This window comes from Lutra lutra, chromosome 4, assembly GCF_902655055.1.
Source record: "Lutra lutra chromosome 4, mLutLut1.2, whole genome shotgun sequence".
In the NCBI taxonomy this organism is placed as follows: Eukaryota; Metazoa; Chordata; class Mammalia; order Carnivora; family Mustelidae; genus Lutra; species Lutra lutra.
Genome location: NC_062281.1, coordinates 103,151,899 through 103,165,156, shown reverse-complemented (window position 1 = coordinate 103,165,156; position 13,258 = coordinate 103,151,899).

Sequence of the window (13,258 nt, the reverse complement as noted above, 5' to 3'; positions counted from 1 at the left end):
CTCTGGCTCTGACATTACAATTTATTTACTCACAGACCGGACATCGTCTCGCTGCTCTTTCTTCCCTGACTCCCTGCTCTCGGTGACTTCCCTTGCCCCCCAAGTCCTATCGTCCATCTCCCAAATGTCTCTCCAACTTGCTCACCCTGATCATCTCCACAGCCCTCACCACAGACGGGGTCTCCCTTGGCTCCCCAGCTGCTCCCTGCCCCCGGTCTCTTCCCCACACAGCTTCCACAGGCTGAGTCTTCTGCTGGAATTACCCTGTGAATTCTCATTTCTTAGAAATCATATCTGAAGTCCCTAGCTTGACCCACACGGCTCACACTGACTTTTCATTTTTTTTCTTCCAGTTTCTCAAACTCACTCTCCCCCTGACTAGGAACCTCTGCACACGCTCTACCCACTTCGGCTACCAGAACAGCCTTCCCCTCCTCCTTCTCTACCATCCTGCTTAAGTTATATCCTTCTGGTCAAGGATCACTTCCTCAGAGCTACCTTCCATGTCCACCTACACTGGGTCAGAGCCCTGTGAGTTGGTTTTACAACTTCCTGTATATCTCTGCCTGGAACTTAAATATTAAATAACATTAAATAACCAACCGTATCCTCTTGGAGGCTTGATCTGCCCTTGTGCTGCCTCCCTCCAGCCTCCTCCCTAGTCAAAGACAGAAGCTCCCAGAGGGAAGGGACCACGTCTGCCTTGCTCTCTGCTCTATCTTTGTCTTGTCTATTTGGCGAAGGACTAAAGATCTTCATTCCTTTCTCACATAACCATTGAGGTGAGTGTTTCTTATCAGCCGGTGTCAGTGTCCCACGTGGTCCTTTAGGGACCTGGGTTCCTTCCAGGCTGTGGCTCTGTCATCCCTAAGTGCTGTCATCTGCATAGCAGAGGCTAGGTCATCACCACCCCTGGGTTGGAGTCAGTAGGAAGGGGTGGGGAAGTTTTCTAGGTCCAAGTTTGGTTCCAGGGATCTCTTAACAGCCTAACAAAGCACCCTGACATTTAGTACCATAAGACATCAGCCATTTCATTATCCTCACAGATTCTGAGGTCTGTGAGGAATGCTGGGGAGTTTGGACAGAACACCGACAGGGGTCTTGTCTCACTGATCTACAGGCTGGGGCCTCAGCTAAGACTCAGATGACCGAGGGGGACTCCAATGGCCGGGGGTTGAACGAGCTGGAGGAATCTTCACTTACCTGGTGTTTGACTGAAAGACTAGGCACAGCCAGGCCTCTACCAGGAAACCTCTCTAGTTCTGAGCCTCAGGGGAGTTAGACTGCTTTATGGAGGCTCAGGGCTCTAAGAGCAACAGTTCTTGGAGAACAAGATAGAAACCTCTATGCCCTAGCCTTAGAAGTCCCATTATAGTTGAAGACTGCACAAGTTCGAGTGGAGGGGTCATAGAGCCCCCTACTTCTTAACAGGAAGAGGGTTGAGGAATTTGCATCATATGTATTTTTTAAGATTTTATTTATTTACTGGAGAGAGAGAGAGACAGAGATAGCGAGAGAGCAGGAGCATGGAGGAGAGAGAGAAGCAGACCCCCCCGCTGGGCAGGGAGCCCGCTATGGAGCTCGATCCCAGGACCCTGATATCATAACCTGAGCCAATGTCAGCCGCTTAACTGACTGAGCCACCCAGACGCCCCAAATTTGTGTCATATTTTAAAGCCATTATACCCAGAGGCACACCTGCCAACTTTGCTCACATTCCTCTGCTGAGAGTGTAGTTGTCTGAGAGACAGGGCTGGGAGACACTGTTCCTAGCTAGACAGCCACATGGCCGGCATCAGCTCTGTTATAATAGAAGAGGGAGAATGAGTTTGAGTGAGCTGTCTGCAGTCTGCCACAGCTACTCCTTTGGCCACCAAACACCCAGGTGTACCCCCTCTTCAGACACGTACAATACATTTATCCTTGGGGTGAAAAATGAAGTTGGATTGACTGCCTGTTTGCTGAATGACTGACTGGTTGTTTGCAGAGCTGCTGAGTTCAGCCCATCCACTATAAAGATAGGGTGGGTGGAGGCAGTGTTCCTTTCCTTAACCCAGAACCTTGGGGTGGACTAGTTCTAGGTGGGGAGGGGGAGTGGTGCAAAATCAGGTAGCGGTGGCCTGTTAGGAGTGAAGAGAGATCCGCTTTTCCCTTTATCTTGGTACTTAACTCCAACTATTGACAGAGTAGGGAAAACAGTAATTGTCAAATGAAAACAATGTCTATCTCATTGTGCATCTAAAATTAATTCCAGACGGATCAAAGATGCAAATGTAAAATAAACCCATAAATGCTAGGGGAAAGACAAGAGCATACAGTTCACAGAAGAAGATAAATAAAAGGCTGACAGTGATATGAAAAGACACAATCTTCAGGATGTGGGGAGACAGGAATTCTTAGGCATTATTGATTGCTGTTTAATTGGATCATTTTTCTCCAGGGGGACTTGGCAGTATCTTTCAAGATGTCAACTTTTCAGTACTCTTTTATCCAGAAACTGCACTTCTAGATATTTCCAGATATACACTAGTCCCACAAGTGAACAAAATTAAATGTCAGGGATGTTCAGTGCAGGCTTGTTTAGAATAGCGAAGCAGCTGGAAACCACCTAACTGCCCCTCCATGGGAAACTACTAAATAAAGTAGAATCCCAGACAGCTGTTAAAAAGAATATGGTAGATTTATCAGTACTCCCATGGAAAAATGTCCAAGGAACTACAATAACCAGAAACAAAAGGCAAGTTGAAGAACACGGTACATAGTGTTAATTCATCTCTATTAAGAAAGAAAACAAGCGAATATAATTCATATGTATTTAAAAATACCTGGAAAGATGCATGGAAAGTTTTAACAATGGGTACTTCAGGGGGAGTAAGTTTAAGATTGTGGGGAGCAGGAGGATTTTTTACTTCTTGCTTTATGTCCTTCTCCACTGCGTGGATTGTTTTCATAGTAAAACGAGCATCACATGTATTGCTTTTACAGGAGAATCGCCTTCAGAGTGGTGATTGTTCCTAGGGAAAAAGGAAAGGGAATGGAGGAGAGGCCACAGGGACTCTCTGTGTATAATGCTAGGTTTCTATAAGAAATCAAAATAGTTAAGAAATGCTAAATTTTCTTAGTTACATTTTTCACCAGCAGCAGCAGCAGCAGCGGCAGCAGCATCGGCGGCAGCGGCGGCAGCAGCATCGGCGGTAGCGGCGGCAGCAGCAGCAGCGGCCGCAGCAGCAGCAGCAGCAGCGGCAGCAGAATGAAACCAAACGTGGCAATATGTTAAGAACCGATAAAGCTGGTAGGTAGGGACCATGGTGTTCATTTTATAATTCCCCATGCGTTTCTAAATGTTTGGAACATTTTACAACTTAAAAAAAAAAGTTTTTAAAAAAAGGATTCATTCAACACAACACCAGGAAATAAATGGAAAAGAAGCCAGAAGAATGAAGAGAAAGGAAAATTGGGCAGTGAAATAAGGTTTACAGCCCAGATTTCCGAAAAGCAACTTGGTAAATTCTATCACAGTCTCATAGGAAGGAGATATGGAAACTTCACGGTTCCCATTTGGACTCTGGGATGCTCCTCAGCTGTAAGGAACACTACGGGAGGAGTGGCTTAGCGAGGGAGGGTGTGGCTTAGCGAGGGGAGGGTGTGGCTTAGCGAGGGGAGGCGTGGCTTAGAGAAGGGAAGATTCCCCGCCTGAGGCCTGCTGGGTGGAAGGTCAGGAGGCTCCCTTTCTGTCCAGGTGCCATTAGGAGAGGGCCTGGCAGCGCGGGGTTTGGCGGGGTGCCGGTGGCGGCCTGGAGTTCACCGCCAGGGCTCCCCAGGGCAGAGGAGCTGGAGGAGGACAAGGCGTGGGCCTGGGGCAGCACTGGGCTCCTCCCAGGTCTCCAAGCGACCCCTGTTCCTCTTTGCTTGCCCGTGTCATGCACCGAGTCATCCTCTGTCAACCTAAAGAGCAGAAGGGACAGCCCTGTCTCCTTCCTCCCAGGGACTGCTTTTGAGGGAGACCGAGCAGCAACCCCCACGCCCCCTGCGCAAGACCTCCCCAGGCCCTTCCCTTGGGGTCCCTTCCCCCAACCCCCCACCCAGGCAGGGCCTTAATCTGCTGCACCTGCGGTTCTTTGATCTTTGGTTTCCTTTCTTTTGAAACAACTGACCGAAGTGGTACTGCTGACTTGCGTTGAAAACCCTCTTCTTGTGAACCTGAAATGCGGGTGCTGAAGCAATAAAGGGCAGAGGTCTGTGGCTCTCGCCAAGGGCCTTTGTTCTGGGCACTGGTGTTATGTCACCCGTAATCCGGCAGGCCGAGGTGGGGCCCAGAGTCTGTCCTGGAGGCTCAGAAGGCTGTCCCAGGCAGGGCCACCCTGTTGCTGCTGGGGTCCTACCTAAGTGGCATCCCTACGGGCGCATGGGAAGATTTCTCCCCAGGGAGGTGGGTGAGAGCTGCCAAGCATCCGTGTAGCAGGGTTTGGGGTTCCAGGCAGCACGGGGCCCTAGGGCTGCTTCCACTGCTCCACCCAGCTCAGATCCCTGAGTGCAGGCCCTGGACTTAGGGCAGGCCCTGTGCTGCTTCTCTCCGGAGGGGCTAAGGTGCAGGGCACCACGCTTCCGCAGCTGCCCCTGAGAGAGAGAGAAGAGAGAGAGAGAGAGAGAGAGAGAGTGTGTGTGTGTGTGTGTGTGTGTGTGCGCGCGCGCGCACACACCCCGCAGGCTTCTGCAGGGAGACCGAGAGTTTCTTGGTTCCAGTGCTGGCGGGGACAGTTAAGACCCGCTGAGCAAGCTTCTCATCAGTGCATTGTTTGATGTCCAGGGTTTCTGGGCAGGCGTCTGGCTTCTCAGTGGCCCCGATTTTGTGTTCTTGTTGCCAAACTCCTGGGAACCAAGGGCTGGCAGCCAGCCAATGCATGCAGGGCTCCAAGCTGGAATCCTTAAACACAAATGAATATAAGCATGTTCAGCCTCTCTTTTTTCCAGAGGAGGAAACTGAGGTTCAAAAAGTTCAAATCACTGGCCCAGCATTCCCAGCTGGGAAGAGATGGGGTTGGGATTGGGCCTCTTCTCACTTCCAGGTCTGCTCCCCACCTTCTCTTCCCTGCTCTGTGCGCTGAGGCAGGACTGTGGGAACTGCATGGGGGGAGGTCCCCTTACTCTGCATGGTGACCCAGGGGGAGCGCTGACAGCATGTGGGAGGCAGAGAGGAGCAAGAAAGTGTGGCATTTAGTACGCTGCCCCCACACCGCCTGTGGGGTGGCCATGATCTGTCTGAGTCCCTCAAGTGAGGCTGCAGCTCCCATCAGGGGCGCTCTCCTCCCAGATGGGTTCTCGTTGTCCCTTCTGCCTCTCGCCCCTTCAGGCTTAGCAGTGGCCAGACTGGTGCTCTTGGTCCAGGTCTGGCCTCTGAAAATCATAGCTTTATTGAAATGTAGAGATGAAGAGATCCCATCCTGGGACGGCCCAATCTGAGTGTGCTATCTGCTTCCTGCTGGGACCCTGCCTGATCCACATCATGCTGCCAGCTCACTGGCAAGGACCCCTGGGTCTGCTGAGTCGTCACAGACTGCAGCTGAGCTCATGGGGGAGGGGGTCCGTGTGCAAATTCCTGCGCTTTCCTCTGGCTCTGCTCATTTCTTTGCTCCTCCTCATCTGCTTGCTTTGCCTTCCACTCCCACCTGCCCCTCCCCTCCAGATGTCCGGCTATGTTTAGGGGCTAAGCAACCCCTTTCCCTACCCCATCCGCCCATGATGCATCCGGGAAGTGTGCTCCAGGATCATAGGCATCACAGGCCAGTCACAGAGGCCCTGGGTCCTTGGGACAAGATGTTTTGGAAGCCAGTACACAGAAACAGGATGATTTCACATTGCTGGGAGAGCCTTCTTCCCTGGGGACCTGTGACCAGGAAAGCTTATCCACTCACCCGCCCACTCACTCACTTGCAATGTGGAGGGGCTGACTCCCCACCAGCCCTACCCACAAGGGACGGAGCCACCACTTCCTCAAAGAGACTGTCTCTGGCCTTCGCAGAGATTGGCTGCCCTGCACATGTTTCCAGTTTGTCCCATCCCTCCTTGTTTTGAAACCCTCATCACACTGATCTCCCTTGTCAGTGTTCATATTCCTCATCGTACCTTCTGCTCCCCCAAAGCAGGTCCTGTGTCTGTGCTGCTCACTGCTGTACCCCTAGTGCCTGGCACACTGCTAGGCGCATGGAGGGAGTGTGACAACTGTTGAGCTGAAACGAAGGCAGGGTAATTGAATCAGTGCTGTGCAGCTTTCTCCTCCCCTATCTAGGTGGCCACTGAGAGAACGGAGTCTTGGAGAGAACGCCAGCCTGCAGAGTCTGGGGACAGGTCCATGACCCTCATCAGTCTCGGAACTGGAGGTCCTCATCTGTAAGATGCGGATAATACTTACATTCCTTTTCTACTGAGTCATAATAAGTGATCATAATCTTAGCCACTTAAAACAACACATAATTGTTAGCCACAGTGTCTGTGGGGCAGGAGTCTGGGCACAGCTTCCCTGGGTCCTCAGCAAGGCCAAGGTGTCGCTCAGGGCTGGGCTCTCATCTGGACGCTCCTGTGGGGATGGATCCCCTTCCAGGTTCACACTGGCAGCTGACAGAATTCATCTCCTGGTGCTGGTGGGACTGAACTCTCATTGTTGGCTGGAGGCAGGAGGCTGCCCTAGTTCTGAGAGGCCAGCAGCCACAGTTCCCAGCCAGGACGCCCTCTCCACAGGCTCTCTCAGAACACAGCAGCTTGCTTCTTCAATGTCAGCAAGAGAGGGAGGAGTCTGTGTACCAATCTGCAAGCACTACTGGGTCTCTTATGAGGTAAGGTTATCGTGAGAGGGACGCCCCACTGCCTCTGCCACTATTGGTTAGATATTGGCATCCTGGTTATTCTATTGGTTAGAAACAAGTCACAGGTTCTGACCATGCTCAAGGGGAGGGGATTACACAAAGGCATGGATATGAGGATATAGGGATTATGCAGGTCACTTTAGACTCAGTCTCCTACAAGGCTAATCCCTCTCTCATAGTATTCTTAATAGAACTAAGGAAAATAATATATGAGAGTGCTTCACACAGTGTCTGGCACTTAGAACTCAGACATATCACTGAAGGGGGCTTGGAGCAGCCATCTTTCCTTTGGCCCACTTTGAAAGAGGATATGTTGGCCCACAGTTGATCTCCAGGCCCTACAATGCCTTATCGCCTTCCACCAGGCCGCTCTGGCCACCTAGATCATCTGTCTAGATCTGGAAGGCAGTTGAAGCTGCCATGTGGCATTACCTAGTGTGAACAAATAGGTGTTCTTGCGATTGTCATTGAAAGTTCTTGACATGTAAGTCCTGTATCTTACTAATTTTTCTAGCATCTGGTGGGCCTAGGGTGTTGAATTTAGCTTGGAAACTCCACAAATGTTGAGTCATAGCACCAACCAGAACGACTTGAGTGCAGAGCTATAGGCTAGGGAACATGCAGTGGTTGGCGGGGAGGGAGGGAGCCCAGTGCGGGTTGGATGGACAAGTTGGGGGAGGAGAAGGAAGAGTGTCAGTAGGTACCAGTGTCAAGTTCTGCTGCGGGAAGCACTGCGGCCCTTGTCGCCATGTCTGCCCACCTCCCTCCACCCCTGGCTTTCCTCCCTTCTTACTGTTCATCCCCCTCCCTTCACCCCCAGCTCGAGCTGAGTCTTCATGGGATCCAGGTGTGGAGGGCCCTGCCCATGATGATGAGGGAAGAAAAGATGGATTCCTTCAGAAATGGACTGTCTGGGCTGGGGAAGGGCCTCAACCCATGGGAAGAGGTCAACGACTGTCTTTAGGTTACTAGATGTGAGGTCATGCCTCTGGCTCCACGCTTCACTTTTTTCCTTTATTGTCTGTCTTTAAGGTGGATGAATGAAAACTCAGAGAGAGAAAGTGGCTTTACCTGGTCACACAATGGCTGGGTGGCAGTCAGGACAGAACCTAGGTATCCTGAGCTGCTGGTCCAAGGTTTTCTCTCTACAACACCCCTTGCCCCCAGGTCTGAGGGCACACTGGTGCTTGGGTGGGAGCACACTTTACCTTGCCCCAGCCCAGGTCTCCATTCAGGGTGCTCTGGCTCTCCAGTTCCTCATTTCTTCTTTCCCTTTGCCTCCCCTGCTTCCAGCACTTTCTTCCCTCCAGGTGCTCCTTCTGGTGAGTCTGTACCACATCTCTCATCCTCAGTAGGTCCCACACTGGCCATAGCGGATGAGCCAGACCCTAAGCACAGAGATTCCATCCCAGCAGACACGGAGGCTGTTTGAGGCTCGCACATCTGAGCAGCTGTTGCCTGAGTCTAATCTGCAGAAGAGAAACCAGAGGGATCATGTCTGTCATTTCTGGGCAGAGTCACAGCCCTGGGAGCCGGAGTCACTTCAGAGAGGTGGAGGACCAGCCTCTGATGTGGGAGGGGTAGCCGTTAAGAGGGTCCTACCTAGGTACCGGTGAGGAGGGTGCGGTTGCCTGTCCTTGGACAGGCTGGTACCTTTAAGGCAGGTCAGACAGGAAGATTCCCCCACCCTCCTCAGGTAGCCATCATCCCAGCTCAGGACTGTAACAGCTGCTAAAAGTCTGCAGCATCTGTAAATCCTTCTTGTGGGATGTTTTTGTTACTCACTGTGCTTTCCCTGAAGCGGTCAGAGCTAAGCCCCTTAAAAGGCTGGGAAGAGAAGGGGAGCTGGGTACCTGTGTCCCTTCTGCCCCAGGATTAAGTATGGGGAGGGTGAGAGCAGATGGCCAGGGCTGAGAGAAGCTGGCTGTGTCCCAGTAGGGGTGGGAGGCAGCCTGGCCCCCTCCAGGGCTGGGCGGACACTTTGTCAGCACTGGGAGCCAGCTGCTGTGAGGGCTTCAGTGGGCTGGCATGGCCCTGAAGCCCAGCCTGACTTCCAAGAAACCACTCTAAAGCCGGTCAGTGACCCAGGGGAAGAGCGTTCTGTAGCCTAGTTCCACTTCCTTTCATAAGTGGGAGCCTGGCCAGCCTCCTTGAGGGTCGAAGCCAGAAAAGGAGAAAGCACACAATGGACACACACAGACCCCCATCTATTACTGGCTATGGATCTGGGGCTGCAGACCCCAGACCTCCTTGGGCCTGTGCCATGAAGCACACACATGGTCCTGAGGAGCCCTTTGCAGCCTGCCCCATCCGTCGTACCCTGGGACACTCAGCAGCACGCAGCCATGAGGAGTCACACGTGACCACAGGCTCTCATGCGTCCACAGGCCACGAAACACAGCCACTTGGGATCACACACGCGGTGCACACTAAGCCTTAACCACATACACGCATACTCACCCACCCATCTGCCCTCATCACGCACAGCAGGACACAGGCACACATGGGGGGGATTCTGAAGCCCACCTAGTCACGTGCAGACTCACACTCTGCTGCACAACTTCTGTGCATTCAACCACACTCATTGGCACATGAGGACACAGGGTCATAGGCAATCGTCCATGACCGCATCCGGTCACAGGCCCTATGGAACACACAATCGCAGGCCAAGCTGTGACCAGTGCTTTCACACTAGCAGGCGGGGGTAGGGGGCTGGGGAAGCTTTGTTCTCGGAAACAGGGATTCATGAGGGCCTGGCCATGACTAAGTCGGAGGCAGAGGGGTCCACTTGGGCCATCAGACCGTCCACTTCCTGGTTATCATCCCCCTAGAACGGCGGAAACTCAGAAGTTAGTTATCCCCCTTGGCCACCAGGCAGAGCATTCCCGGGTCCTGAGGCGGCCTCTTCCCCGCCCCTCTGGCTCCAGCTGTGGCGGGGACTGCAGTGAGTCAGCAGGAAAAGGCTCAGGGAATGCGGGTGGGTGACCAACAGGGCCTGCTGTTGCTGAAGCTCTGGGGGAGGAGCGACTGCCCACTCATTGGAGCTCACCCGCCTCACAGGGAGGCCGCAGACACTGTTCTGGGTGCTGATGGCTATTTCTCAGCCAAGCCCATAGGCAAGGAAGCAGAATTAAGGCGCCATGTTTCCCCCTCGAAGGCCACGCTCCGCCTCCCTTAAGGGCCCAGGGGCCCAGAGCCACACCCCGCTCTCTGCCATCGCAGATACATGCATTCATTCAGCCCTTCCTAGAGCACCCACCACATCAGGATGCATGATCTGTGCCTTCCTGTGGGAAAAGGTCACAACAAAGACGATTCCTGAGCGATGCGGACATGCAGGAACAGATGCGCGCGTGCTCTTGTGGAAGCTACTGGGGCCCACTGCTTGTGAGCTCTTGAACTCCAGCCTCTGCTAACGGGGGCCAGGAGGGCTGCTGTGGTTGGTGCCTGTCCCTGAGGGTGCTCTGACCTCTGACCTCTCCCAAACGAGGCAGTGGCATAGTCACAGGTGGGCATGACCATTACTAATGAGGCATTTTCCTTTTTCCAACAGAAATTACTGGGAATTACTTTTTCAGATTTAAAGAACAAAAATTTAAATGCCTTGTCTGAAGGAAATCTTTCTAAAAGGACTTCCTGCAGTGTGCCAGATTCCTCACCAGCGCTCTTCTTGCTGCCTCAGGGTTATTATTTTTTTTAATGCTCTTTCTTTCTTTCTTTCTTTCTTTTTGAGAGGGAGAGAGAGGTTGAGCAGAGGGAGAGGGAAGAGAGAGAATTCCAAGCAGGCTCCATGCCCAGGGCTGCTTCAGGGCCGTTATTACAAACTACCATTAACACTACACCAGAGATGACAGTCCTTTCTTGGGCTCAGAGTAGGTGGTCAGTAAATATTCATGGAAAGAACACACACTGAGGAGTCCAGATTTTTGGGCTAAAAGACTAGAAAGCAGATGGCAAGAGTACAGAAGGCTCCCTGGTCTAGGGTTTGGTATGGGGCTTGGGGTACAGTGGACGCTACAGGAGTCTTTCTCTTGCTCCCTAAACTCATCTCAAGAGACATATCTTATCCTTCCCTTCCCTTCGCTTCCCTTCTCTTCCCTCCTTCCTACCTTCCTTCCTGCCTTCGGAACGAGAACCAAATTTTTTATTTGTTCATTTCTTGCATTTGAAGGATTACTCAAGGACGTCCTTTGCTATCGCCCTGAATCACCACACAACCACAACTGACCACATTGTGGGGTTTCCCTCTGTCAGTTTTACAGAGGCCCACCCATTCCCCTAGATTCTTGCCATCAATCTTAATTAGATTGATTTGGCGTTCTGCACAAAGAGCCTCCACCAATTTGACATACACGCTTATCCAGGCTGGACCCACCCTCCTTTCTTCTGCCCTGCAGAGGCTCACCTGCTTCCCCTCCTTGGGGGCTGCACCCCCTCTTCCCAATGGTGTCTGAAGACTGCGTCCCTCCCTGTCTGGCTTCCTCCTCCTTTCCTGACTGTCAGTGAACATGAAGACAAGCACTAGCCATGTTCCTTCTAACCCTTCTAATCACTCTGTGGAAACAGATGTTAACAAAAATCAGAACCACAGGAAATTGATGGAGGGTCTGGAATCTCACTAAGTTCTTACATCCTGATTGTATCCGGGCCTTACATGTATAATAAAATAAAGTCCAGATAAATAAATATTTAAATAGAAAAAGGAACCACAGAGGTCATGAAAGAAAACATGGGTGACCTTTTTTTTGTTGTTGTTATTTTAGAGTGACAAAGACCTTTCTAAACAGAAAAACCAAAAAAGCCTGACACATTTAATGACATAAAATTTGTCAAGTCCTGACAACAAGAAATCTATACACAAAGTCAAAACACAAAGAACAAGCTGGGGAAAATATTTCCAACAGATAAAACAAAGGGTTTGTATCCCTAATCTACAAAGAGCTTTCACAAGTTAGTAACAGAAAGATAAATAACTCAATAGAAAAACAAAACATAACAAAACAAACAAACAAACAAAAAGAAATGGAGGCCACGAGCAGTTAATCCACAGCAGAGGAATTATAATTAGTTAATAAGTGGATGAAAAGATGTTCACTCTACCTTAGAGTTTTAAAAATCAAATTAAATCTATCAGGATGGCAAATGTCAGGAAGATGGACAATATTTAGTTCTGAGAAGACGTGGGTTAATGGGAAGTTGGTGGGAGAATAACACAAAACCCCTTTTTTTTGGAGGCCATTGAGCAATATTTATTTCAGTTTGAATATGCAAGCCCTTTGACCCAGCAGTTCCACTTCCAGGAACTTCTGCTAGAATACGGGTACACATTCCCATCAGTACGCTCATGGTGCATCTTGAGGAAGTTAGTGCGGATTTGCTCCTCCTGCACCTGTGGTTGGTTTAGCTCTACCCCCTTGGGATTCCACAGGCATCGGTGTTTGGGTCCAGAAACCCACTTGTTTATCTCCAAGCAAGGCTCCTCGAGCCCATTCACCTTTAAAGAGTCTCATGAACCCCCCATTGGTTACCTCCTGACTTCCCACTCCTCCTTATTTCCCATTTTCCAACCTCCTAATTTTTATCAATCTGCCTGACTTTGGGAAAGCCATCCGCAACTCCAATCGCAGGGAGGGAGCATGAGCCATAGACGAAGTCTGTGAGGCCGTGCCATCTGCTCATGATAGTGATTGGTCAGTGGTCGTAAGTGACTTAAACTGGTCCAATCAGGATGCATCTCACGCGTTTGGTCGGAAGTCCTAGGACAGCTATGTCTTAGGGGCTCTGGGCCCTGAGATGCTCTAGCCCTTTCTGCTGCAAGGAGGAGAATGAGTTTGTGGACAAAGCTAACCCACAGGGCAGAACTGAGCCAAGAAAAATTACAGAAAAATGAAACCCGAGCCTGATGATCTTGCCAACCTCTAGGTAAAACCGCACCTGAATCTCACCCAGGCCCCAGCTTTTCTGACGCAGGCGGCAGGACGTTCTCCCTGTTGCTGAAGCCCATTGGAGAGATGTTTATGCCCTCACCGTGGAAGCCTCTCCACAAACCCAGAGCCCCTCCTTTTTTCTGACAGCCTGGTTCCTTGACCCTGGGAGGCTCAGCTGGGGAAAACAAAGGCCTATTAATTCTTTCCGGGAGCTTGGGAAACCCTGACTTCCTTCACCTAAGGCTTGATCGCTTTGGGGGAAGGTTGGGGTAGTGTGGAGGAGAAAGAGAAATACCTCCTCCCTTCATTGTGGGCCTCCCATAGTAACATGAACAAATCAGATATTGGTAACTCACTGGATTATCTCACCATGTTGTTACAGCTGAAAAATTACAAGCAACCCGAATGCCAGTTGATGGCGGAACTCTTTATGGCCCATCTGCCTGGTGGTGTACCCTTCAGCTTTTAGGA